Below are 24,884 nucleotides of genomic sequence, written 5' to 3' on the forward strand. Positions count from 1 at the left end.
GTGATACTGTGGGCGGTGCATTGTCCTCCGCCTGTCTGTTGGCGGTGACCGCCAAGCTGTTTGTTTGTACCGCCGTGGCGGTCTGAGTGTTAAAGTGGCTGTCTTTGTTGGCGGTTTCCGCCACGGTCGTGATTCTATTTTTTATTTCGCCGGCCTGTTTGCGGTTTTACCGCCGCTTTAACACCGACCGCCAGGGTTGTAATGACCACCTTAGTGTTAATATTGTTTAAGAGGTTCATTGGCATGTCATGGAAGGCAACACAACCCCCCCAATATTGACAATTGGCTACATACAACCTCGAGATGGGCCACCACAGAAATTAATACAATGGCGCGCGAACACAGACCCCGGAGCGGGAATGGAATGGCCACACTATGGGACACTTACCTATTCAAATTAACAGAAATACAAGCTTCAGAATCGCCTGCTAAGACCGGAACCCAGAACATACTCCCAGTAGCAGCAGCACCGCCCTCGCCCTAAACATTAACATGGCCCTGTTAACGGCGTCGAAAAGACTCTTCCTTATGATCCTCAATCCAAAACGTGATTCTCCCCACAATCCCAAAAACAATGACACCACGGGCCTGGCCCGTGGTGGGGGCCGTCGCTATCTTCCTAACCCCCCATTGTGTTGCTCCCACGATGCAGAACCCCCTCCTGAACTGGTGGTACTCCCACCATCTCCTACCCCGCCAGACCAGACACTAGTAAAGTTGTTATTACCCCCTGTTGAACCTTCCTATCTTCTACCAATTTGGTGGGAGTTATCAGCATGTACACATTTTAAAGATGCTAAGATGGTACACATTACTGACGCAGGATGATAATTATTGTTTACTGCCCAGAATTCCAAGTATGACAGAGAATAGGTGGGAAGTCTGTTGGCTTATATATGTTAATGTGTTGTATTTTATGCTCACCAACCTAATGAAATGTTATAACCATATGTTATCTAATTGCAATCATTGTCAATTCATGTTGATGATTGTTTATACCCCAATATTGAAAACTCAATAAAAGATATTTAAAAAAATAAAAAAGAAGTGTTCAACACACTGCTTGGAGATGATCATGTGACTTTCGGCAATTGGTACGCCAATGAGATTGCAAGGTATTGTGCACACAATGTTTGTACATTTAATGGAAAATTCACGAATGAGGGACTTCAGTCTCCAGCCCAGCGGCCATCACTAGGCCGCCCATGGCATTATGACCCCGCCCACCGCCATGGTTTCAGTGGTTTCGGTAGCGCAACTGAAACCATGGCGATAGGCACTATCAGTGCCAGGGAATTCCTTTCCTGGCACTGATAGGGTTCTCCCCCACCCCCCTGCCCCAGAATCTTCCCCCACCCTCCCCCTCCCTCTTCCAACTCCCCCCGCACATTTACACACAAACACACACATACATACACACCCATACACACACACACGCATTCATACATTTACCCACGCATTCGAACATTCATACACACTCACAGCAACACTCACGAACATACATCCAGGCACACACGCAATCTCACAACACAACATGTACATACCCTCACACCCACTCATGCACACATGCATTACACACGCATGCACACATTCAGACACAGTCACACACACCTCCACACACGCACACAACACCCCCCAGCCCCATCGTCTGTCAGAGAACCCGACTTTCCTGCTTGCAGGGGGTCCTCCGGCAGGAGTCAGGATGCGGCGCTGCTGCCAGCAGCAGCGTCCGCCAGCAAAACACTGCCAGGCCGTATCATGGAACATGATACAGTCGCAGCGTTTTGCTGGCATGGCGCTGCTGCTGGCAGCAGCGTCACCTTACTGCTGTCCGCCGCCATGACCGTCGACGGAATTCTTCTAGCCTTCTGGCGGAATTCTGCCTATGGTCATAATGCAGTTAGCGGCTGGTAGCCACGGCAACGGTATATTGGTGGCCGTCGCAGTGGTGGTAGGCTGTCAATACCGCCAATGTTGTAATGAGTGCCTATGTCACTTACTAATTGCGCAAGGTAGATGCATGGTGAAATTTGAAGGCAGGGAGGACAATTTCTCATCCAAGTAAAGTAATAGGTTTTATACTACTGGGAGATTTACCCTGGAGGGCTGATCATAAGTGTCAACGGTCTTAAAGGTATTTCGTTCCTGCCTTTAAAACACTAGTCTTTATAGTTCTGAGTTTTAGCCAATTATGGCCGAGATACATATATAGCCAATTGTGATTAAGCATCTATTTAGCAAAGTTATAAGAATCTTGAATGGTGAGAATCTTTATTTGTAGGGTAATTTATATGTTCTCTACAAAGAGGTACACATATTGGAACCAAAAGAAGGCAAGAGGTTTTATGTGAGGTAGCAAGCAACAAAACACACAAAGGTGACCCACCAGCTTCAAAAAGATCAATTATTTTCACAGTAACTAGGGGGAGTCCTGCACTAAACGTCAGGAAGCCCCAAATTATAGCTTCTCCATCTCCAGTTCGCATTACATTTTGAGGTGCATGCCTTTTTGTTTAGTAACCCTTAAGAGTCCTCTTTTCTCAAACAGTGTTATGAAGAACATAAGTAGATCTCTAAAAGGTGTGATTTTCGTACAGTACAGGCTTACAGCAAGTAATACACTCAAACAAAAAGAAGCTTACAATAGGCTAGCTACATTAACATTTAGACTGACACCAGAGAATTAGTTTTTCTAAACATCAAAGCTAGTCCCTGTATTCATATGTTATTGCAATCATATGTTTCCTTTTTTTTCAATGAAGTATTTTGCTTGGAGCAACTTGTTCCATTCCTGGTACACAGTACTGCCGAGGTCATTTGGGAATCTTTGTGTGGTTGCAGCATTCTAATTTGTTTAGTTTCCATTTGTGTCACATGAAATCTAGCCCGGCAAATGTCAACGCAGTCTAAATAAACACTTCTCGCATGAGATGGAACACACTGCTTCCTTTTGAAGTCTTGAAAAGCCAAGTTCGAAAGGTTGTGCCTACATCTACCTCATCAGACAATGCTGTATTACTTTAATTTAAAATAAAAGGCGCAGGCAAGCTATCCCAACATACTTCCGGTACACAATGTGTGTTCTATTGCTTGGGGTCATGCAGTAAAAAAAAAAATGTCATACATAAAAATATATTTTCCATTTAGGGTACCTTAGCTTAGTGATTGGTGTTTGTACATGGAATGCTGTATGCTACATAGTGGCTCTATTTGGGTTGCTACTAGGAGCGACTGTTTTAATGGACACAAGGATCGTTGCCCTGCTACCCTGGGGGGGGAGAAGCAAGAATAGAGAAAAAAAAAACAGAGCAGTTGAAAATCACTGTTCCAAGGCGTGTGCTAAATCTCTTGAGTGAACCCTAGTGAACTTTGCAGATGTCCTACTGCGCAAGTGCCAGTTCGGCAAGGTGTTTTTTTAAACCTGCAGTCACAAGCTACAGCAGTGAAAACATAGGAGAGGGAGTGCTGAATTACAGTGCCATTTATATGGTTGTTTTTGGAGTGCATAAACAGGGCCCTGGGAGGAGTTAGCAAAGCTCCATTCACTTCAAAGGCTGGGGGTGGGTCAGGCCATGAGGACAAGGAGAGAGCAGATGGCAACAGTCATCACAAAGAGGCACTCTATAGAAGAGGTGCAGGGGACTGCTCTCCTTGCAGTAACACCTTTGAGAAATAACAAAGGGAGGTGACCCGGAGCCTGTCCCCTCAGAGTGTTCCTTATCTCGACTCCTTAGAGGCCAAAGAGAAGGAAGGAACCAGCTGGGAACAACAATATTAGTGCACTAAGAGGTAAGTATGCAGTTAAGCTTCTGCATTAGGGGCCTCTTCTGTCTGCAGCTCAGCAGACAAAGGCTCATAATCCATTTGAGTGAGTGAGTTGAAGGATGGGTAGATGCATGAATGAAATGGAAATGGTTGATGGATAAATGCATGGATTAATGAGTGAAAGGATGGATGGAAGAATTTAAGAGTGAAAGGGAGAGAGTGTGTGTGAGTAAAAGGGAGGGTGGGTGGATGGATGGATAGATGAATGAATGAGTGAAAGGGTGAATGAATGGAGGAGTGAAAAGATGGTTTGATGGATGTGAAAGGATGGATGGATGGAATGAATGAGTTAAAGGATGGATGAGTAGAACGGTAAATAGATGGATGAGTTGATGGATGGATAGAGTGAAAATACAGATGGATGAGCGAAAGGATGGATGAGTGGAAAGATGCATGTAAAGATGGATGAGTAAAACAATGGATGGATGAGTGAAAGGATGGCTGGGTAGATGAGTGAAAGGGTGAATTGATGGATGAATTATTCATTGGGTAATGGATGAGTGAGTGAAAGGATCGATGGCTGAATGAAAGGGTAAATGGAGGGATGGATGAGTGGATGGATTGAAGGGTCGAAGGGTGGGTGGATGGGTGTAAGGATGGATGGCTGAGTGAAAGTTTGGATGGATTGATGAGCCAAAAGGAGGAGGATGGATGGATGGAGTAAAAGGATGAATAGATGGAGCGAAAGGGTGGACGGATGAGCGAAAGTATGACTGAGTGATTGAAAGGATGGATGGATGGATGAAAGGGGGATGGATAAGTGAAAGAATGGATGATGGAGGGGATGAACAGGTTTGATGGAAAGTTGGCCCTGAACCAGTGGCAGCTCTCCTTTAAGTACTCCACAGCTACACTACACTCTCCTTGTTTTGTTCTCCATTTTTCTTGTATCAAGAGTGAATAATTCTTCACTCTTGATACAATAAAAATAAAATGCAGACCTGCTTCGGGCCCAGCAACATTCTGAGGCAGCTAGTGACATTGTCTGATTGCTGACACAGGTGTATGAAGGAGCCTGCCCAACCATCAGAGATACTGAACAGAGCTGGTAAAATCCCAGCACTGTAAGCATGTCTATGTGACTATGTGTGTGAGTTAAAGTGAGAGAGTGTCAGTGAAGGAGTGCGTCAGAGTGAATGAGAATGAGTGACATCAAGGATGAGTATGTGTGAGAATGAATGTGAGTGAGTGAGGGAGAATTACAGTGAGTGTTACATGAGTCTTACTGTGTGTGAGACAGTAAGACTGGGTAATTTAGAATGAGTGAAAATGAGTGGTACTGCATGAGACAGGGTGGGTCAGAGTAGAATGAGTGATACTGCATGAATTAGTGAGACCGAGTGAGACTGAGAGAGAGAGTAAACTTAGTGCAATAAAGTGTGAGACAATCCTTCAAGAATAAGCTCATTGGAAATCGAGCCAAGTATTATGCACCACCACTTTTAAAGGTCACCAGCCACCGCTGGTTGTTACATAGCTTGACAGATGAAGATAAACAGTTTGTATGCCTGACATAAAACAAGCACAGCACAGTCAGTAGGTCTGGCTATAACATGCTAATATTTAGAAACACTCATATTTACAAATGCTATTTTTATGTTTTGACATTAAAGGCATACCTATTGACTTTGACAATGTTAGATTGTCCAAGAAGGAGCACCATTAGACTCCAGTACCACAGGCTGTTACTAGGTGTCCCAAATTTAAGCAACACAAGGTTGCGGTACCTGAGGCTATTACAGAGTGTCCCAACAGTCCCAAGATTAAACAAGGACTGGAAACGCTGAAAAGCCTGTATTTTAACTGAAAGTCTCACTATATTGATCAGAAGTCCACTCACTATGCACACCCTGTCACTTGTTGTTGCACTTAGTTATCTACCATTGACTCATCCTTGCATTGAGCCATTCTTTCGTGAACCCACTCGCCCATACTGAATAACTCATACACACTTGTGTGCGCACACACACACACGCACAGAAGCCATATGCATTGGCTTTGCAAGGGCTTGTTTCAAAAGACCTGAGAATGCACTAGAAACACCATAAACCCCTGTGTGCCAATTGGGCCAACATTTGTTTGCAGCATCTCCCAAAAACTAGAAGTAGCAGCTCGGTAAATCAACTCACACCTCCCAACCCTCCCTTAGTCATATCTTTGGTGCACACCCTAAAACGTATGTACCGCTTACTGATACTGCTGCATAGCAGACAAGCATGAAATACACAAGTATAGCTGTGCACCCAAAATAAAGAGTGAAATGAAAGTGTCTGAAGATCTTTTGTCTTCTTTATTTTACACCCAAAAGGAAAAACACTTTTATTTTCTCTCTGTATTATTTTGTGATAACACAGCCTCAGTAAAGGTGTTTCATTCAAGAATGGACTTCTTCAGGACTGTAGTGCAATACATAAAAATACACATAATCAACACATAAACACACAACTATATGCATGACACAAAGAAAGTGTCTTATCTATTATCATGAAAGCCACCTCCCATCCATCTTCCATATTAAACCATGCGCACATTTGAAAACACATTAAAAACCTAATCTCATATCCAATCATGTCCTATTGCAAATAATTTAATTCCAGCTTTTCAAAATACCTTTATTTCGCCACAATAGGAGAGAACAGAAAGCCACATTAAAAGTAAGAAATTCATGTTAGCGTCCTACAATATTATAAATCTCTAAAATTACATCTGGGTTATAAATCAAGTACCGTCCTAATTTCAAGCCGCAAAATCATTTTAACAGATATCCAAAGAAAACACATCAAGGCAGTAAGGTCATCGCAATTAACAATTCTTTTCGTCCTTATGCCAGACCTGCCAACTTCACCAAAACGTTCATAGTCTGAGGAGGTGGCAGGCCGTAGATGGGGTACAGCATCATGTGGAATAGCACCGAAGAGGCATTTTTGCTCCCTCTCTCTTTGGAAAAAAAAGTTTGCTGAGGTTGCTGCGGATGTCCTGGGGTGTTTTCCCACCCATAAGTGAACATCGGCAGTTAAAGGCCTCCAAAAACGAGCTGAAAACCACTGATTTTCAGCTTGTTTTCCCTGCCTCTATGTGAAATTGGCTCCTTACCGGGTGACCGTGTGAGGGGAGCAAACATTGTGTGCCATACGGTGGCACAGTGTGAGTTGGCAGGTCTGTTATGCCCCAAGTGACTCTTCGAGTTACCAATTTTGGGATTAACTGTTTCCCATCAAAATCCTCACGTCCGACATAGGGTATATCACATGGTGACACACTTATAGACAATTTAATAATAAATGCACAAACAACTCTTATCCTAAATGATGCTCAAGCCCCACAGATAGGATCCAAAGACCATCCTGAAAAGAGGCTCTTTAAATATGTTAAGGCATACTTAATTACCATTTTAACCTTATGGTATACAATCTGGGTGTTGAAAGATTATAAAAACTCTAACAAATCATAAGTATTGGCACAAATATATATTTTACGGTTTATTTTTTTTAAAATGCCTCAAAGCTTGGTAGACGGAAAGGATTCAGAAAAAGGGAACTACGGTCCTAAAACACAGCACATTCTAATGTGTCTCATTTCCAATAGTCTATGTCCACACATAACTATCAGTTCCCTAGGAACCCCTAATTGTTAATCATCACGTAGTCCAATTAAGACCTGATAAGGGGAATGGGAGAAAGGACTCCTCTCATGGAATTCCCTCCCACAAGAAGAATTCAAATTAAGATCATATCATCTAATTCGTTCAGTAATTAAAACAACAGGAATTCTCATTACAGAGTTTCATATCATCAAAAAGATGATAATTTGCACAATAGCATGATAATACAAGCTAGATCCAGTAGCTAATCTTATTTCCTACTCGCAGGACATAAACATAATAAAGCATACTGTTGGAAATTGCTCTTTCTGCAGGGTCATTCTCTGACTTTTTGCCTTCCTCCTCCTCAGTTTCTGACCTAGTTTTTGTTAGGTTTATGATTCTGGGCACATTACCACTGCTGACTAGTGCTAAAGTGCAGGTGATCTGTAGTCAAAACATGGTAACATTGGCTTCTCCACAACTGGCACATTTAATTTACTTGTAAGCCCCTAGTAAAGTGCACCATATGTGCCCAGGGCCTCTAATTAAAATGCTATTAGAGGGTCTAGAGCACTGATTGTGCCACCCACTACAGTAGCTTTGAAACATGTCTCAGGCCTGCCACTGCAGGTGCTGTGTTTGCAGTTGTAAACTGTCATTTCAACCTGGCAATTGCACCCACTTGCCAGGCCAAAACCTTCCTTGGTATTACGTATACATCACCCCTAAGGTAGGCCCTACTTAGCACCCAGGGCAGGGTGCAGTGTATTTAAAACATTGGACATGTATTTTTAAATTTAACATGTCCTGGTAGTGGAAAACTATTACATTTGTTTTTCACTACTTCAGGGCCTATGTCTCCCGTAGGTTAACATTGGGTTACCTTGAACCAGCCTTTAAGTGCATCTTCCAGTTGGAAAAAGGTAGAACTTTGGCATTTAATGTCTCTGGACTTACAATTTAAAATCACTGCTTGTGGTGATTTTAAACTGTACGTCTGAAAATGCCACTTGTAGAAAGTTGGCATTTTCTTACTTTATCCATTCTGTGCCTCTGCCTGTCTCTGAATACACGTCTAGGGTGGATGACAGCTGTGCTTTGTATATTCCTTCTAGACAGTCACATACAATGGGAGATTAGTTGTGACTTAATAGGCCTTAATGGGCCATTAACTAGCTTGATGGGGGTAGAGCTTGGCACTACCTCACTGGAACCGGAATAGGGCTGTGCCACTCCCCTGCATAACACCCTGTAGAGTGTCTGGAGCCAGAAAAGGGGAGGGCAGGAACCTTGTGATCTTCAAAAGACTCTTTGAATTCTTCCCCACTTCAAAAGCACATTTGGGTCTTAGTACTGGACCCCAAATCCCACCAAGTCAGAACTCTATTGGAACCAAGGACATTCTGCCAGGAAGAAGAACTGCTGCGCTGCCAGGAGGGACTGCCACTCTGCAAATGCATTGCAGTGTTGGCCTGCTGCTTCCTGTGTGCTGTGCAGTAAGAGGGACTGTCACTTTGCTACTTGCTTTGCTGTGTGGCATGCTGCTTCTTGCCTGGAGTAAGAAATACTGGACCTGTTCTATACATTCACAAACTCAGGATTCTCCAACAGCTTGGTGGCTTGCCCCTGTTCTCTGCAGTTTCAGAGATATCATAGACTGTCTGCAAATCACCTGGTGCTTCTGGTCTCTGCCATCTCTGAGTCCTACCCTTGCCTGAGGTGCCCCCTCCAGTCCTGGGTCTCAGAAGGTCTTAGCTGAATTCTGCAGAACTGATGCATCGTGCCCTACATGTTGATGCTTTGCTACACTAAAGGTACTTGTTAGAAATTTGGTCTTTGGTTGGCAGTCAGGTTACCCACTGTCCAAGCCAGGACCCTCACTCTAGTCAGGGCAAGTCACACACAATCCAATGTATCCTGTGCCCACCCTGTGGTACCTTGGCACTAAGCAGTCAGGCTTAACTTAGAAGGCAATGCATAAAGTATTTGTGCAATAAATCATACAATAACGCAATATAGCACCACAAAAATACACCACATAGTGTTTAGAAAAATATATAATATTTATCTGGATATTTGCAGGTCAAAACGATCAAAGATGCAATAAGTAAATGTAGACATATCACTGAAAAGTGATAAAAGTGTCTTAAATCTTTTAAAAGCAAACAATGTCTCTTTCAAGCACAAAGTACCTGGTTCGCGTGAAAAATCTCCACAAAGGGCCGCAGAGGAGAAGCGTGGAAACAAAGGGGTGTGGGTCGATTTCTCGGGCCGTACACAGTGATGCGTCATTTAGTTTCCACGCAGGGACGGCTGGGCGTTGATTTCTGGCGCTCGGTCGTGGATCCTCTTCGGGTTGCAGGGTTTTCAGACACCCCGGGGTCTGTGCATGGAATCCTGGGCTTGCGGAGCAAAGTCACAAACGCTGCGTCATTCCGGTGGGCGTTGCATGGAAGTTTCTTCTGCACGGCAGCCGCTGTGTCGATTTCCCCTCTGGAAGTCATGCTGCGTCGTCCCAGGATGGCTGTGTGTCGATCCAGTGGGCTGTGCATCGAAGTTCCGGTCGCACTTGCGAAGTCACGTTGCATCGTTCCGGTTCAACGTGAATTTCTTACTGCAGGGCAGGCTGTGCATCGTTGTTAGGAAGCTGTGCGTCGCATTTTCACCGCACAAGGAGTTCAGTTGCAAGAGGGAAGCCTTTTTGGTCCTGAGACCTCAGGGAACAGGAGGCAAGCTCTATCCAAGCCCTGAGGGAGCACTTCTTCACCACAGCCAGAGAGCAGCAAGGCAGCAGGGCAACAGCAAGGCAGCAGTCCTTCACAGAAAGCAGTCAGGTGAGTCCTTTGGGCAGCCAGGCAGTTCTTCTTGGCAGGATGCAGGTTCTGGTTACAAGTTTCTTATCCAGGAAGTGTCCAAAAGTGGAGGGAGGCAGGCAAAAAGTTAGGGGTGACCACCCTAAGGCTGTCAGGTCTAACAGTATTGTTTCAGCAGACCCTGTGTGGGTTCTGTACCTGGCCTACCCTACATCACGGTTGGTCTGAACTTTGGATTTGCACCTGTCCCTCGCTATCTCAAGTCACCTTTTTACTGCTAGTGACTTCTAAGCACTGTTTTTACATTTAACCTTTAAAAATTCATATTTTTACTTGTACTTATTGGATTTTGGGATTTTGGGGGTTTTGGTCTGGTTTTATTCAGATAAAAATTCTCTATTTTCTGTAAACTGATGTTTAGTCTTTTTATGGTGTTTTACAGCGTGTTACTGTAATCAAGTGTTGCACAAATACTTTACACATTGCCTCTTAATTTAATACTGACTGCTCTGTGCCAAGCTACCAGAGGGTGAGCACAGACTAATTTAGAATTTAGAATTTAGAATACAACCCTGACTGGGATTGTGGTCCTTAATTGGACCAAGTGCATACCTCTGCCAACTAGAGACCCAATTTCTAACACCTACTGTTTCATTAAATCAAAGAGGGCACAAATAGCATATTGATAATATCGAGCAAATGATCATAGTCCGCTCACAAGAATCTGTCATGCACACTGACATTAATGTCACAATAACTTTACAAAAACAACAGGGTTTTTATTCCCCCCCAAAATTAGATTTTTATTTAAACATCTGTAGTGTGTGTGTTTAATCACATTGACAGTTTCACTTTAGTGCTAGACTTTAAAAATAAATCAGCCATTGCATCTCTCATCTCCTTCAAGATATGCATGGCTTACAAAATATTAGTGCCCTGGGAGACGCTGTTACACTTCCTGTCTGCAGAAGTCCATCAAATCCCTGCTCAGGTGCTGGCATCACATAGTTCTCAGGTGTAAGAGAGACGCTTGAAGAATGTGTGCAGATGGAGGTATCCTCCAGATCCTAACCTACACACTCCTCACCAACAAACTACACAGGATGGAGTGTTTCATTAGTATTTAGAAAAGCTCAAGGAGAAACAGAACTTCCTTCATCTTGCATCCTTCTCTCACTTACAATACACTACACACACTCAGACATACTGGGCACACATGGAACGCATACATTAACACACACAGAGAAATAGGAAAAATACAGCAGCAAACCTCAAAGATAACCTTATTATGTAATTCTGCGAGCATTGTTGAAGTGAAAATATCTAAAATTAATAACAAGACAGTGCTTAATTTGTGACAAAAATAACCAGCCTGGGCATGCTACTGTTGCCATATTTAAATGTGTATTGAATTATTAAAGATGCTGCTGTTGTATTGTGTTTACAATTAGACAGAAAGCTCCATCCTATGGTAGAATGTCATAAAACTTTGCTGGTGTTAGGAAATAAGTTTAGGTACTGAGCCCTGGCAAACACCAGCAGAAATTAAGCACTGCAACATGAATAACAGACCGAGATAAAAAAATATTTTTAATGCTAGATTTGAAATGTTCTCACATGGGAAGTATGCTTTACATATAAAACAGCCTATCAATTTCATTTTTGTTGATTTTTTCCCTTATTTGTCTTCAGTCATCCACAAGCTTTTACCCATTGTACAAGATCCAAAACGTCATTCCAATATGGCCACCAGTTTATCCAACCTTCAGAGGTATGTTTACTTTTATTTGAGCCCACTTGAAGTAAGAGACTCTAGATGCAGGGACCAAAGCATTGGCAAAGGTAACACACAGTACAAAAAACAAACACCGAAGGCAAAATGTAGTTAATGTAATACGGATTAAAGGGCTAAATTGTTAAACACTAAAGCTCACTACTTTTTATGTAGAGGTATACATGTTATAGGACAAAATGTTGTCACTCAAAGTACAGATTGTCACCTAGCCATTTTTTACCAGCCTTGCCTGTATTTTTAAGACCAGGCACAATAAAATATTGAGACAAGCAGTGACATGCAGGTCTTTTACCCTTCTGACATATTAAACCTAAAGTAGCACACACATAACTAAATCATTTAGCAAGTATGTGACTGTTGTCAAAATGGTTTCAGAATGATTATTATTATAGAAAACAGAGATATAATTACCATGTGAGAAAATAATCCTTTCAATAGTACACAGATTATTTTTAACCTGCCAGCACTTGGCTCCTCCAGAATAGCAAAACATAAAAAAATGTCTGGTACTTTTTTTCTAAATACGGTAGGGACCCTACTCACATTGCAAGTGAGGAAATGACTGGAGTGGACTAACTCATGGTCCAAAATGTATGCTGCTGTGGGTGAAGGCAAAATGTGAATGACACATAAAAAGACAAGTGGTTGAAATGGGTTGACTCATAGTCCCTCTCTGTGCGTATAACAGGCATGTACATTGTACATGATTTTTTTTAATTACATGAGTCTAGTGAGACAGTTGGTGCTGTCCCTCTGCCTGGCCTAAAAAGATCAGTTGACGTTTACTACAATGGCAATTTACAGTAACTGTAAATAAAAAAATTGTAAAAGGAAGAGGTTTGGTGGAGTCAGATTCTCAGTTCTCAGGCCTAAAATGGGGAATCCCTTCCACCAGAAATCAGATATGGCACCTGCTATCAGATGTTCCGAAAACTGCTGAAAACCTGGTTAATCACCCAAATATACAACTAACCACTCCGCTACAGCTTTTCTACAGTACTGCCACCTTTTTTAGCCCAATGAAACTGAATGGTGAACAAGCGCTCTTTAAATATCACTAACATAACAAAATAATAATAAATAGGGCAGTGCTAATATTAACAAGACTGTGATCATTGTTTCTATAAAAGCACTACTTGTTAGAAATACCACAATAACATGCACAATCAGCAACATAAAATACGGAATTTAGTGATATCTAAAACCAGCGACATTGAAAAAAAAGGATAAAAAAAAGGATTACAACGGCACATACAAATGACAATGTAGAAGAAGGACCACAGTGACACCTCCAGCACCAAAACAGAGGAACAACCACAATGTCAGTTACAGTGACTAATAATGAATAGATTCCTAGCAAACATAAAGGAAAGTTTCAATTCCATTAAGGACAAGGAGATGAGGAATATGCTCAAACTTACTTTACTTTCTCTAATCGCAGCCAATAAACATTAACTACAATACCCACTAGGCATGTGAAAAAAATCTACAGTAATTCACATTAGCCATAGTGTCTAATTATGTTGCTTTTGACCATATAAACACTTGTGTAACAATTCTTCTACCTCTTTCTTTGCACAAGAAAGTAGCAATAACTGGTGACAATGTAATCAACTCTTGTGAAGGTATCCATCTAGCCTTCAACTACAGCTTTTCTCCTCTAGAGATGTAAAGTAAACAAACTGATCAGAATGCAGCTGTCCATATGGAGGTATCAGTAACCATAATGCATACTAACATCTAAATAACGTTTACAATTAATCTTGAGACTCACTGATTGCAATTAAATTAGCTCTAACGCAAGATGTAGACAGTACAAATGTAATTAAAGTAGTTCCCTATATATCCCACTTGTTATGAAAAGAGGGAGAATAAATTCCCTACTTCCAGGTAGGATAATCCTCACCTCTGTGTCATCAATAGAATTTAAACTTTTCTTGGTGTTTACTAGAAAATGTTTTAAAATCTATGGCAGGACCTTGAGGCCTAGATTATGCTTGTTTAAAGCTTACTCACCACCCACGTAGCCATGTCTGAATCCAGTTTAAAGTAAAATGTATTGAATGTGGAGTCCAATGACCAGTCGGCTGCTCGTAGGATATCCTCCAACCTAGCCCCCAAGAATATAGCTTTGGAGGACATTGCACTCCTGGTGGAAAAGGTGCCAAATGAAGAAGCGTTAATCCCTAATTCCTGCATTACCCATATCCCCCATTTTGCTAGGGTAGGGGAGATCACTTCCTTGTGTGGGTTTGGGATGGAAATGTGAAACTGCCCCCCCCAACCATGGTTTAAGGGCTTTGGACATATCTTTGCATTATCTCAAACACCTAACTACACAGAGGTTAGTATTATCAGGGTAGGCAGGATAATGCACTGTGTGTGTACGTGCTTTGGTGCTCCTGGCAATGGAAAAGGTAACTTAATATGGTGCAAAAGGTCTCCCGATAGGTCTAAAGGTCCTCACATCTGAAATGTGAAACTCTTTTGCATGAAATGAGACATAGTGATATAGTAAGCTTCGCAAGCAGTTGTTTACACATAAGGTTAGAATTGTCAGGCCAGTTGCTGAAAAAAAGCAAAACTAGATTAACATCCCTAATATCTAAGATGCAGGGAAAACAATAGTCTCATACCTCTCAGCCATCTACAGATGAAGGGATGGGAGCCGGCCAGGCTATCTGCAATTGCAGAATGGCCCGGAAAGATTGCTTATCTCAAAGAGTTGATGGTGGAGTATGCCTTACCTCCGGATGCTCGTTGACATCCAGGACAATGTTGGCTGCCTTAGGATCCACTTGCCTCTCCATATACCAACTGCAACACATAGTCCACGAGGAGTGGTATTGCTTGTGAGTGCCTAATGACCAGGATTACTAGATGAAAAGAAAAGCTAACGGAGAAAGGCCTTGCAAACCCCAGCGTTGCTGGAAATGCACCATGCCATCAGTTAAAGGACATTGTCCATGATCATAGGGTGAAGTTCTCCCCTGAGGCTCCACAGAATCCGAGGGTTCATTTTAATCTGCATCAAAAGGTTAGAGACCAGTTCCAGAAGAAATGGGAACCACTGTTTTGATTTCCAGATCAGATTGGCCAGAAACATCTCTGTCTGATGATCCCTGATGTGGTTCACTACTCTCGCTATCATTGAGAAGGAAGAGGAAAAGGCATATTTTAGTCCTTCCCTCCAATTCTGAAAGAAGGCATCCACTTGCACCACTGCTGGTTCCGGCTTCATCTGAAGAATAGTGGCACTTGTGCATTTAGTTTGGATGTAAAGAAATCCCTTTCCGGGACTGGCCATTTGAGGCACAGCTGTCAAAAAACCTGTGGATGGATTTGCCAATCGCTAGTCTGCCACTGTGTTGGATTGGCCAGGAAGGTGGAAGGCCATCACCTGTATCTCCTGCTGCAGGCAGTAGTTCTAGAAGTCCTTTGTGATTTTTGTCAACAGTCTCATTCTGGTGCCCCCAGTTTGTTCATGTACCAGACCACTGATACATTGTCCATTCTTAGAAAAACTGAACATCTTACATTGTCCCTGGCCAGACTCTTGGTTGTACATAATCCGACTAGTAGTTCCAAGCAGTTGATGTGCAAGTACAGATCATCGGCCTCCTGTGGAAATACTTCTACAATGTGCTCCCCAGTCCCAGTGGCTAGCATCTAACTCTATGATCATGTCCAGTGCAGATCCAAAGATAGCACAGCCGCTCCACACCTCCATGTGGTTCAGCCACTAGGACATTTCCATTCTGACTTCCTGAGTGAAAGGAACTTCGTCCAAATAGGATACCCCTTTCCGTAGGTGTGAGATCATGAGGTGTTGTAGGACCCTGTGGTGCTGTGGACCCAGAATGATCTCTTGAATTGATGAGGTCAGTAGGCCCACCATCCTGGCATTTGCCTGTAGGCATTTACTTATAATGCAGAATGTGTTGCTTTTAGAGGGGGAGATATATTTTCATGATGGCATTTACATTCACCAATTAATCCATTCTACATGCTGAAAACAAAACACTTTACACTTTACCACAGGAGATCCTTGGTAGTGTGGTAATACACAAAATAAGCAATAGAATTACTCCTATGAAACCCCCTGCATGTACCTGTCAGGCATGACCTTACGTTGGCTTACAAAAGACAAAAAACTGCACAACACACACAATATACAACACAGACATAGACATGCACAAAATGCAACATAGGCATGGGCATACGCATGCGCAAAGGGAGCTTTTGGTCAACCCTTTTTAGCAGTTAGTTTGTCGGGCAAGACCCCTTCAGGTATTGGATCTATAGACAGTCCCTCACATTTTGCATCAGGCCACAGCATATTGCAGGTATTTTTCCTAATGACAGCAGGTGAACTATAATAGCACCTACTTGATATATTTCTGCTCTCAATCAATAATTGCAATTGGGCTTGAAGCCCTACACCAGGCCACTGCCCTCTACCCTATGTTGGCAGCCAGATGGAAGGATCAAGTCACTCTCCTACCTCCTGCCCCAGCTATCTTCCTGTACAACACTGAACTTTTGTGTGACTCTACAGAGGGGGCACTGACATTAATTAACATTTCAAGAGCACTGAAAGGTTGTGCCAAACGAGGCACAGACATACAAAGAAACAGAAGGCATTAATTTGCTGAAATGAAGGCACATTCTTTCATGGGGTATTTGAAATAAAAATATGTCATGTTCATCTTTTGTGTCCCTGAAGCCATAACTGAACTGCTTTTTAAAGACTTTGTTCCAAATTGTGCCCCAGTGTAGGAAAGTGCCCTTTTTGGATAGTCACCCCACACTTTTTTCTCTAGATGCTGTTGAATATGACTCTGAAAGTGCACTGGAGCCTTCTAAACAGGCCCCAGTGGCAGTGCTCTCTCCCTAAATTGGTAACTGTGAATTGGTACCCCCAATTGGCAAGTACTTAAGCCCCTTATAAGTCCCTAGTATATAGTACCAGTAGTACCCGGGCATGGATGTTAAAGGAGTCACCAAGGCCTGGTCTGTATAGCCGAGGAAAACTTCTGCCATTTTGGAAAGAGGCAGAATGGAGAGTTTTGGGCAGAAAAGGTGCCACATCCCACCAGAAGTGGTCATCTCAGGGGAGGATTAGCCATTCTCTACTTGCACCTATACCCCTAACATCTTTAAATATATGATTTCAGGGGCTCCCCTCACACCAGAACCTCAGATCTGCAGCAACTAGTGACAAGAGGAGACCCCCATCGACGACAACAGGAAGCTGCACTAACAAAAGGCATGATACCTTGACCCTATGGCAACCTCCTTGAACTACTCGACTGTGGCGTGGCTTGCCCTGGACCAAATACTACTTCCACCAGCAAGAGAAAATCCTTTGTGAGCCAAAGGCAAAACCAGACTCCCTTTGACTAGAGGCACTAGTCCCTGTCCACCGCAGGTGAAAAGCACTCACTAGATTCAAAGAAGCGCTGGCCATCGGGCCTTTAGAGGGATTGCCCAAAGACAGGTGGTCCACTGCATTTTGGGAAGTGTAGTCCAGCTCCCTTCCACGTTACAGCTGGCTAACATTTTCCACTGGACCTGCGTAAGGGGAGATAGCTTCTTCTCCACCTCACAACAGCCAAGGCTTGTTGATGGCCAGTACAGCCATCACCACCTTTACTTGAAGCTGCATCCAGAGGGCACATCACAACATCTTTAGCAGACCTCACCTGTGGCTCTGTAGTCTAGATTTTGCATCCACACTGTCTCAGTGGTAAAACCAGCAACCACAGCTGTCGTTCAGCACTCAGGAGAGTCAGGCATCTGAGACGCCGAGACTAGGTGGAGTTCATCTGCCTGGTAAATCCTGCTACAGGGGCTCACCCAAGCTTACCCTCTAGTGGGCTCCTACGAACTTGACCTGCAAGTGACAGAGTGTCACAAGTACTATTTTACAGCACCCGCAGATCCCACGTCCAGCACCAAGGAGGGCCAGAATACCTCTGCACCCAGGCCTCACAAGCAATGCAAAAGTGGTCTGGCTGCCTCAGCTTGGTCTTGGGACCCACACAACATTAACCATGAGTGGGTTCCTTCAAACTCACCCCACAAGTGACCGAGTGGCACTAGTAACTTTTCCTGTTGACCGCAAGGGTACGATTCGACAACTTGTAATTGCATTGATTTTATTTCTACTTTAAAATCCATAACTTCAGGTATATGAAACTGATTTGCTTTGTTTTGGTGTCTACAATAATATAAAAATCTGCTCTATTTTTAAGATTTGGTGCTGGATTTCTTTCAAGTCGTGTTAATTACTTATCGTCCATGTTGGTACTCTTAAAAACTTAAAGCATCACTGCTCTTTTCCACACTACCAGGACTGGGCTAAAGATTTATTATTGTGAATCCGACCAACTTTGGGCTATTGTGAGAGTATTACATAGTGAAGCCTACTGCATAATGTATTAGCCTCACTGCATAATACTCTACTTTCCTTTACCCAGTAAGTAAGAAGAAACAACACCTACAAAGGTAACAAAATACTCTGCAATCTATTTTAAACAATGGACCTGTCCACACAATAGTCTGTTTTCACTGAATTCCATGATGAAAAGACAGGTTGTTATTTGTGTCCTGGAAATTGCATTAAAGGCTGATTCCACATTCCCACCTATCTGTGGATCTCCTTACATCAGCTTTCTTCTTCTTATGTTGCAGCATGAACAGTAAGGGCCTGATTCTAACTTTGGAGGACGGTGTTAAACCGTCCCAAAAGTGGCGGATATACCACCTACCGTATTACGAGTCCATTATATCCTATGGAACTCGTAATACGGTAGGTGGTATATCCGCCACTTTTGGGACGGTTTAACACCGTCCTCCAAAGTTAGAATCAGGCCCTAAGTCTCTAAGTAAATATCATTTTTGCTCTGCCTGCTCCATCTCTTTTTCCTTTTCGCTACTCCACTACATGTGCTCCCTACCACAGTATCCGGAGCCCCACACTGTTACTTCTCTGTGATATGGCTGTTTTGTTCTTGTTTCTCCTGCGCTGTCACAGCCCTGCCCATGTGATTCCCTTGCCCATGATCTCGCGCTGCATATGTGCTGCTGCTTCTGCTCATGTGCTCCTCTTTTCTCTCTGCTCCTGTACTCTCTGCTCTCTCCCTGTGCTCCCTTTGACCAACCTTCTCCTGCTCTCACTTTCTCTCACTGTTGACTGCCTCCACATCCAATAGTAATGTGGCCCTGTGATCATTACTCATTTTGACACTGCACTGTGCTGTTACTTGCTCATGTGCTTTCCCTTCTCATGTGCTACCTTGCCCAAGTGCTACCCTTGTGTTTCCTGCCCATGTACTGTCACTGCCACACCTCTGTTCAACCTGGTCCACTGCCCCTTGCTCCTCTGCTTCCATCTTCCCTGTCACTACCCATCCCTGTACTTCCCCCTTTATCCTCTCATCTTCTCTCTCTGCATCACCTCGGTGCCTCCTGCCTTTGTGCTCCTTCTGCTGTCACTCCCCCTATTGGTGCTGCCAGCCCCATGCCCCATGTCCCACTGTTCCTGTGCTCCAGCACTTGTGCCATGACTCCTACCCCCTCACTGTTAATGCCCTCTTGGCATAACCACTCCATCCCCTTCTATCCTGTGCTGTCACTGTCCATGTGCTCCATGTGTCCATGTGCTCCATGTGCTCCCCCTGTTCTTCCTGTCTCTATTCTGCCACTGCCTGTTCACTGTGCTGCCAGCCCTGTTTTTCCTGTTTCTATGCTCCCCCTGCCATATCATTGCAGATTGCCTTCCTTGTCATCTTCCTCCAATGAGGGGATGTTGTCATCGCCCCCCATTGTGGCTTCTTCTGTTCAAGAGGTGTCTTTGGCCAGCCTGGCTTTTTCAAAAGCCCTAACAGCTCCCTGGAATTCAGATTTGGTGTCTCAATTGCCTAAATTTAAATTCCTCTACTTGCAAAGGCTTTCAGCTTCCATGGGGACAGGTTGTCTGGTCAGCCAGGTGTAGCTCCATAATTCCCTTACATTTTCAGGGGCAAAATTAGGATAAAAAAAATAAAAAATCACCCAATTCATTAAAGACTTTGACCCATTTTAAAAATCGAAAACAGTTTTCATTAGGGGATTAATTAGTGATTTTCAATTTCTTAGTTTACTAACTGAGTGGTACTACTAAACACATGATCTGGATCCCACCTCTGAAATATCAGTGTGAGAAAAATGAATTATTAGTTGGGGTAGTTATCGGACCTCACCGAGTGACAATGTCACTAGTCTGTGTCAGGTCTAGTTAGGTTTTGTTTTTTTTAAATCAATCCTTTGCACAGTCCTGGGTGGCTGTGGCACAGAACAATTCAGACTCAATTCAAAGGAAAACAAGTATAAACCAATTAGCAGTATCAAAGCAGTTAATAAGTATAAAACACAACACAACAAAAACCACACTTCAATTTATAAAAATAAAAGCATTTCTATCTTAAAAAACACTAAAATGACAAAATCTGATAAAGGACGGAAACGGAATTATGATTTTTGTAATGTTTTCATAAATCACTGCTTTTCACTCCAAAACATTTTGAAGTTTCAAAAAATGTGTCAATTACTTTTTTGCACTCTTACCAGTAGTCTACAAGCCTCTAATGCAAGCGTATGGGCCAAAGTAAAATTTTCAGACGACTGCGATAGAAGGGTCGGATGTGAGCGCAGGGTTGGTCCCTATTAAGATTTTACTTGTGCACTTGGAAATGTTTCTGGTTCCTTTTCTCGTTGATGGTGAGGTAGCAGATTGAGTCTGGCTTTTGATTTGACAGATTGGCAAAGTCCAGGGGTCTGATGAAAATTTGGGGCCTGATTCACAAAGGTAAACTAGCACTTTTATGTAAATTTGCGATTGCTTGCTAATCACAAAGGGATTTACGAGTAGTATCTTTATGAGTGAGGAGTCTCTGCACATAAAAAGATGGGAATGTCCATCAGGTGCAGTCCTTCTTTTGTTCTTTCTGGGTCCAGCTTTGTTCTATGTCTTGAAGCCAGGGTGCTATTTTTATGCCAATTTCGAGTTTGTGAGTGGGGAGGACTCACTAGCCAACAGAGCTACAATTCCTATAGGGCAACCCTACCCCTTTTTACATAATTTCCTGTGGAGTTGATGCTAAACAATCCCAGCATGCATTTCTTTGCCCAAATCCAAGATGTTGCGACCCTTCTTCCATGGGACAGAGTTATGGGCACACCCTTGAGGTGTGTCCAATATAATTAGCCACCCCATTTGAGAAACAGGTTCTGCAAAAAGGTTTTCCCCCTTTGGAAAGGATGCCAGCCTGATTACCTACACAAAGGGAACAGCAGACTGCAGTGTGACTGACATTTGCCAGGCGGTAGCCCCTTTGAAGCTGGGGAATCTTTGGCCACAGCCCTCTATCCAAACACTGGATGAGGTCACACCTCTTTCCACCAAGAGTTCTTTTGTTCCCCGTTCCTGGAAGCACTTCATACCTCTTGGCAGGACGGCAGCAGGCTGTCTCAGTTGACAACAACTAAGGTTAATTAAAAATGGCTACTAGAACTTTAGGGTAAGAAACTGATTACTTTCTAAAGTCACATTTGCATTAAAAGTTACTTTACATCTGACTTTGGCAATACCTTGTGTTTAATGTTACAAATAAATTGATACCTTGAAGTACCATATTCAGTAGTCCCAAGTGGAAGTTAGCAAGAAGTTGTGTGGGCTAGTGAAACCTCATGTTAGCCACTGGGACTACCAGCCTTAATACAGTGAAAACAACAATTTCACATTTTCACTGTCTGGACATGTAGACTTACAAATATAAAAAAGGAAGGTTTGGACTTGGAAAAAGGGTTATTTTGCCATGTTGAGTTGGCTGTTTAAAAGCTGCCGGACTAGGCAAAATGCCAGAGCTATAGCCATGTTTCCATCTTGTCACTTCAGAGGTGGCACAATAGCTGCTGGTGACAACTCACTAGCCCTGGGTACACTTTGTATCATCTACTAGGGACCCATAAGTAAGTTACGTATGCCAGTCCAGTAGTAGCCAATTCCACATATTATTTTTAGGGGTCAGAGCTCATGCACTGGAGGCCTGATAGGCAGAGCCCAGTGCACTTCCGAATCAAAAAACGAGCAGCATCAGCCAAAAACTGGGGGTGATCATGCAAACGTTCTTTGCCTTTCAGGGGCTGAAAGTCAAACACAATGCAGCAGTCACCTCTACAACAATCCCAATATAGACCTGGATGCGTAAAGAGGGAAGAGGGAGCTTGTAGTGAGAATTATACTCTGCACATGTCCCTAATATCCAGAGAATCACTGCACAATCTACCTCGCACGTTGCACAAGTTATTCCCGGGAGTCAGCAACAACCAGAATAACATTGGGATGACCCTTAGTGACTCTGAATCGCAGTATGACACAATGCTTTTCATAAGTCTTGTGTTTTACTACCCAACATCAGTCTAAAGAACCATTTTCCTTGATTTCCACCAGGACTCATCGTATCCTTATTATGCTGATGTACACGCAAACAACTTCCCATCACCCTGCAAACCTGATAGAAAATAATATATACCTAAGGTCCTTACTATAATCATGAACAGTACAGATAAAACCAGAGGCGGTTAGTGTTAAAGAGCGCTTTCCCATGCCTCACTGGTCTACAAGCCCCAAAGTATACATTTTCCCTATATTTAAATTGCACTGTTTCAGTGCTGGACTGCCTAGTTTGTGGTCCGATTGAGGGCGCGGCAGCTAGGCACGAACAGGCCAAGCCTGCACATGTGCGCACGCGCAAAATGGTGACACCATCACACAAGACTTACCTTTTTTACAGCCCTTTATTCCTAGGAAAAGAGGCGGTTCTGCGGTGCTGATATAATGAAGCCGAAGTCCAGCGTCCTATTACGTGCTCCAACCATTTCACATTCAACAGTTTACCCATTCGCAAGTCTGCTTTTAATGCTTACTGGAACACAGACTGCGAGACAATTAGCACACGTGCTATCCTGCAGGCGACCACGATTAAGACTAATTTTCGTCAAGTGGAAATAAATCACCCTCGTACATGACACTTTCTTATAAATTATTTTTCCAGCTGCTCCAGAGATCTATTGATTGCCTGCACGCACACAACTGCTTTACAAGGTACGGCTTTCTGAATTTCGAGAAAGCCCTAGGATCACAAAAACAGCATACCTTCTGATGCATCCATGAGTTACCATTACTATAAAACATAAATACTGGTTTTCAACAGATTTACCATTATGTTAAGATTTTTTTAATGATGTAGATGACAGAATGATTTCTATTAGCCACTCAGCTCTAGTGTTTTCCTGTTAATTCAACAAATACCTCGATGATTGAGATCGGCAATATAATTTCAAAAGTCAAGTCCATATTTTTTTGTTTTGCTGGAAACTTAATAGCTCGGAAAGTTACATATTTACTGCTGTCATCTTGCGTGATCTTTAGAGCTTAAGGTGATATCCTTGTATGGACAAATCAACTATTTGTCCGGGTGCAGTTTATTTGAGTATTTGTAACATCTGTGTTTACAGCGCTAAAAAATGGCGAAACCTAGTATGAAGGGCTATACAAAAGACACCCACAAGCATTTTCAGAAAAGACAGTAAAGAATATTATTTGTAACTGATTTTTTTATTATATCGCTACCATATTCCATTTTGCGTAATAAAGTATTGCATCAGGGGGGTTTATTTTCTATTGCAAATACATAATGCTTCAGGTGGCAAACTCAGAAGTATTGAAATATTTAAGAGTGCAGAGTACCTCTTTGGAATTGCTTCTTAAACCTGTTATGCATTCTTTGCGATGCGTGTTTTCTAATGCACCACAATGCCTTTTAGTTTTAAAAAGTTCCTGATGTCTTTGATTGATTCCCCCAACCCAAACAAACTTCAGGAATGCAACACATGTCAGTTGTTATAGCCCCACCATTTAAAAATGTGACTCGCCACCACTGAATAAAACATTCTAATCGTGAATGGAGCTCCAGCCCAAGTGAAGATCAGCTCTTCCAACAAGATTTAGAAGTTAATCGCTTCCTTGATGGGGTGCATTAGAACTCAGTGGGCAGTTCCTTTACGCTTTTGCAGCCAGTTAAATCAATTAGTTAAAGATAGTGTTTCTTTTCTCCTTAGTTTTCAAATCAGGACTTTGGCAAATTTCCACCGAATGTTAAAAGATAAAAACAATGGAAGCAGACTTACGTGATCAAATTAAACACTTTCTAAAATAAAAACACGGATCCTGATTTGCATGCACACTGAGAAGAGCTGACATCGTGGTGCTTTATCAAAAGACGCTGTCCTATAAACTGATCTTCAATAGTTATCCCCACAGGGAGTACAAAGTACAGGCAAATGAATACCCTACTGGCTAAATAACACATTATAACTGGGCAGAATGTTTCTGGCCTTTCATCACAGAACATGCAATTGTGTCCTATGTAGTAATTCATGATTAAATGAAAGTTCATCTGTACTATTCACTTTTCTTTTTAACTGTTTAAGGTAGATTAACAAAACATTTTTGACCTGCGCTATTTCACGTCCTTGGTGGTATGTTAAGGCAATTCTCGCTCTAAACACCTTCATGAAAACAGGATTTTGGAGGTGGTAATGTGTTGCAGGAATATTTGTGTGTATTTGGAGTGTACAAAAACAAAGAGGGAGAAGGAGGCTGTGGGGCTTGGTCTGTCCTCTTTATAGCCTACATAACATTACAACAGAGGGCCAGCTAAAAGAACTACCACAGGATTAATAGGAAAAATTATTTTCCAGTAGAAAAACTCTCACACACTAGGGTTACCCCTTTGTGGCATGCTTTATCATCGATTTTCTT

At 42.7% G+C, this 24,884-nt stretch overlaps 1 long non-coding RNA gene across 3 annotated transcripts in view; it reads right to left on the reverse strand.

Annotated features, from left to right (window-relative positions):
• LOC138297367 (uncharacterized) overlaps positions 1-22,959 on the reverse strand; it is a 299,615-nt gene extending 276,656 nt beyond the window's left edge. For 2 of the 3 annotated variants that reach the window (XR_011204057.1, XR_011204056.1), the window contains exon 1: positions 22,844-22,959. This is a non-coding gene — a long non-coding RNA (uncharacterized lncRNA). The remainder of the gene's footprint in view (positions 1-22,843) is intronic. The other variant, XR_011204058.1, reaches the window with a different exon arrangement.
• Between the last annotated feature and the right edge of the window lie 1,925 nt (positions 22,960-24,884).

The sequence above is a fragment of the Pleurodeles waltl genome, chromosome 5, assembly GCF_031143425.1.
Source record: "Pleurodeles waltl isolate 20211129_DDA chromosome 5, aPleWal1.hap1.20221129, whole genome shotgun sequence".
Lineage (NCBI taxonomy): Eukaryota > Metazoa > Chordata > Amphibia > Caudata > Salamandridae > Pleurodeles > Pleurodeles waltl.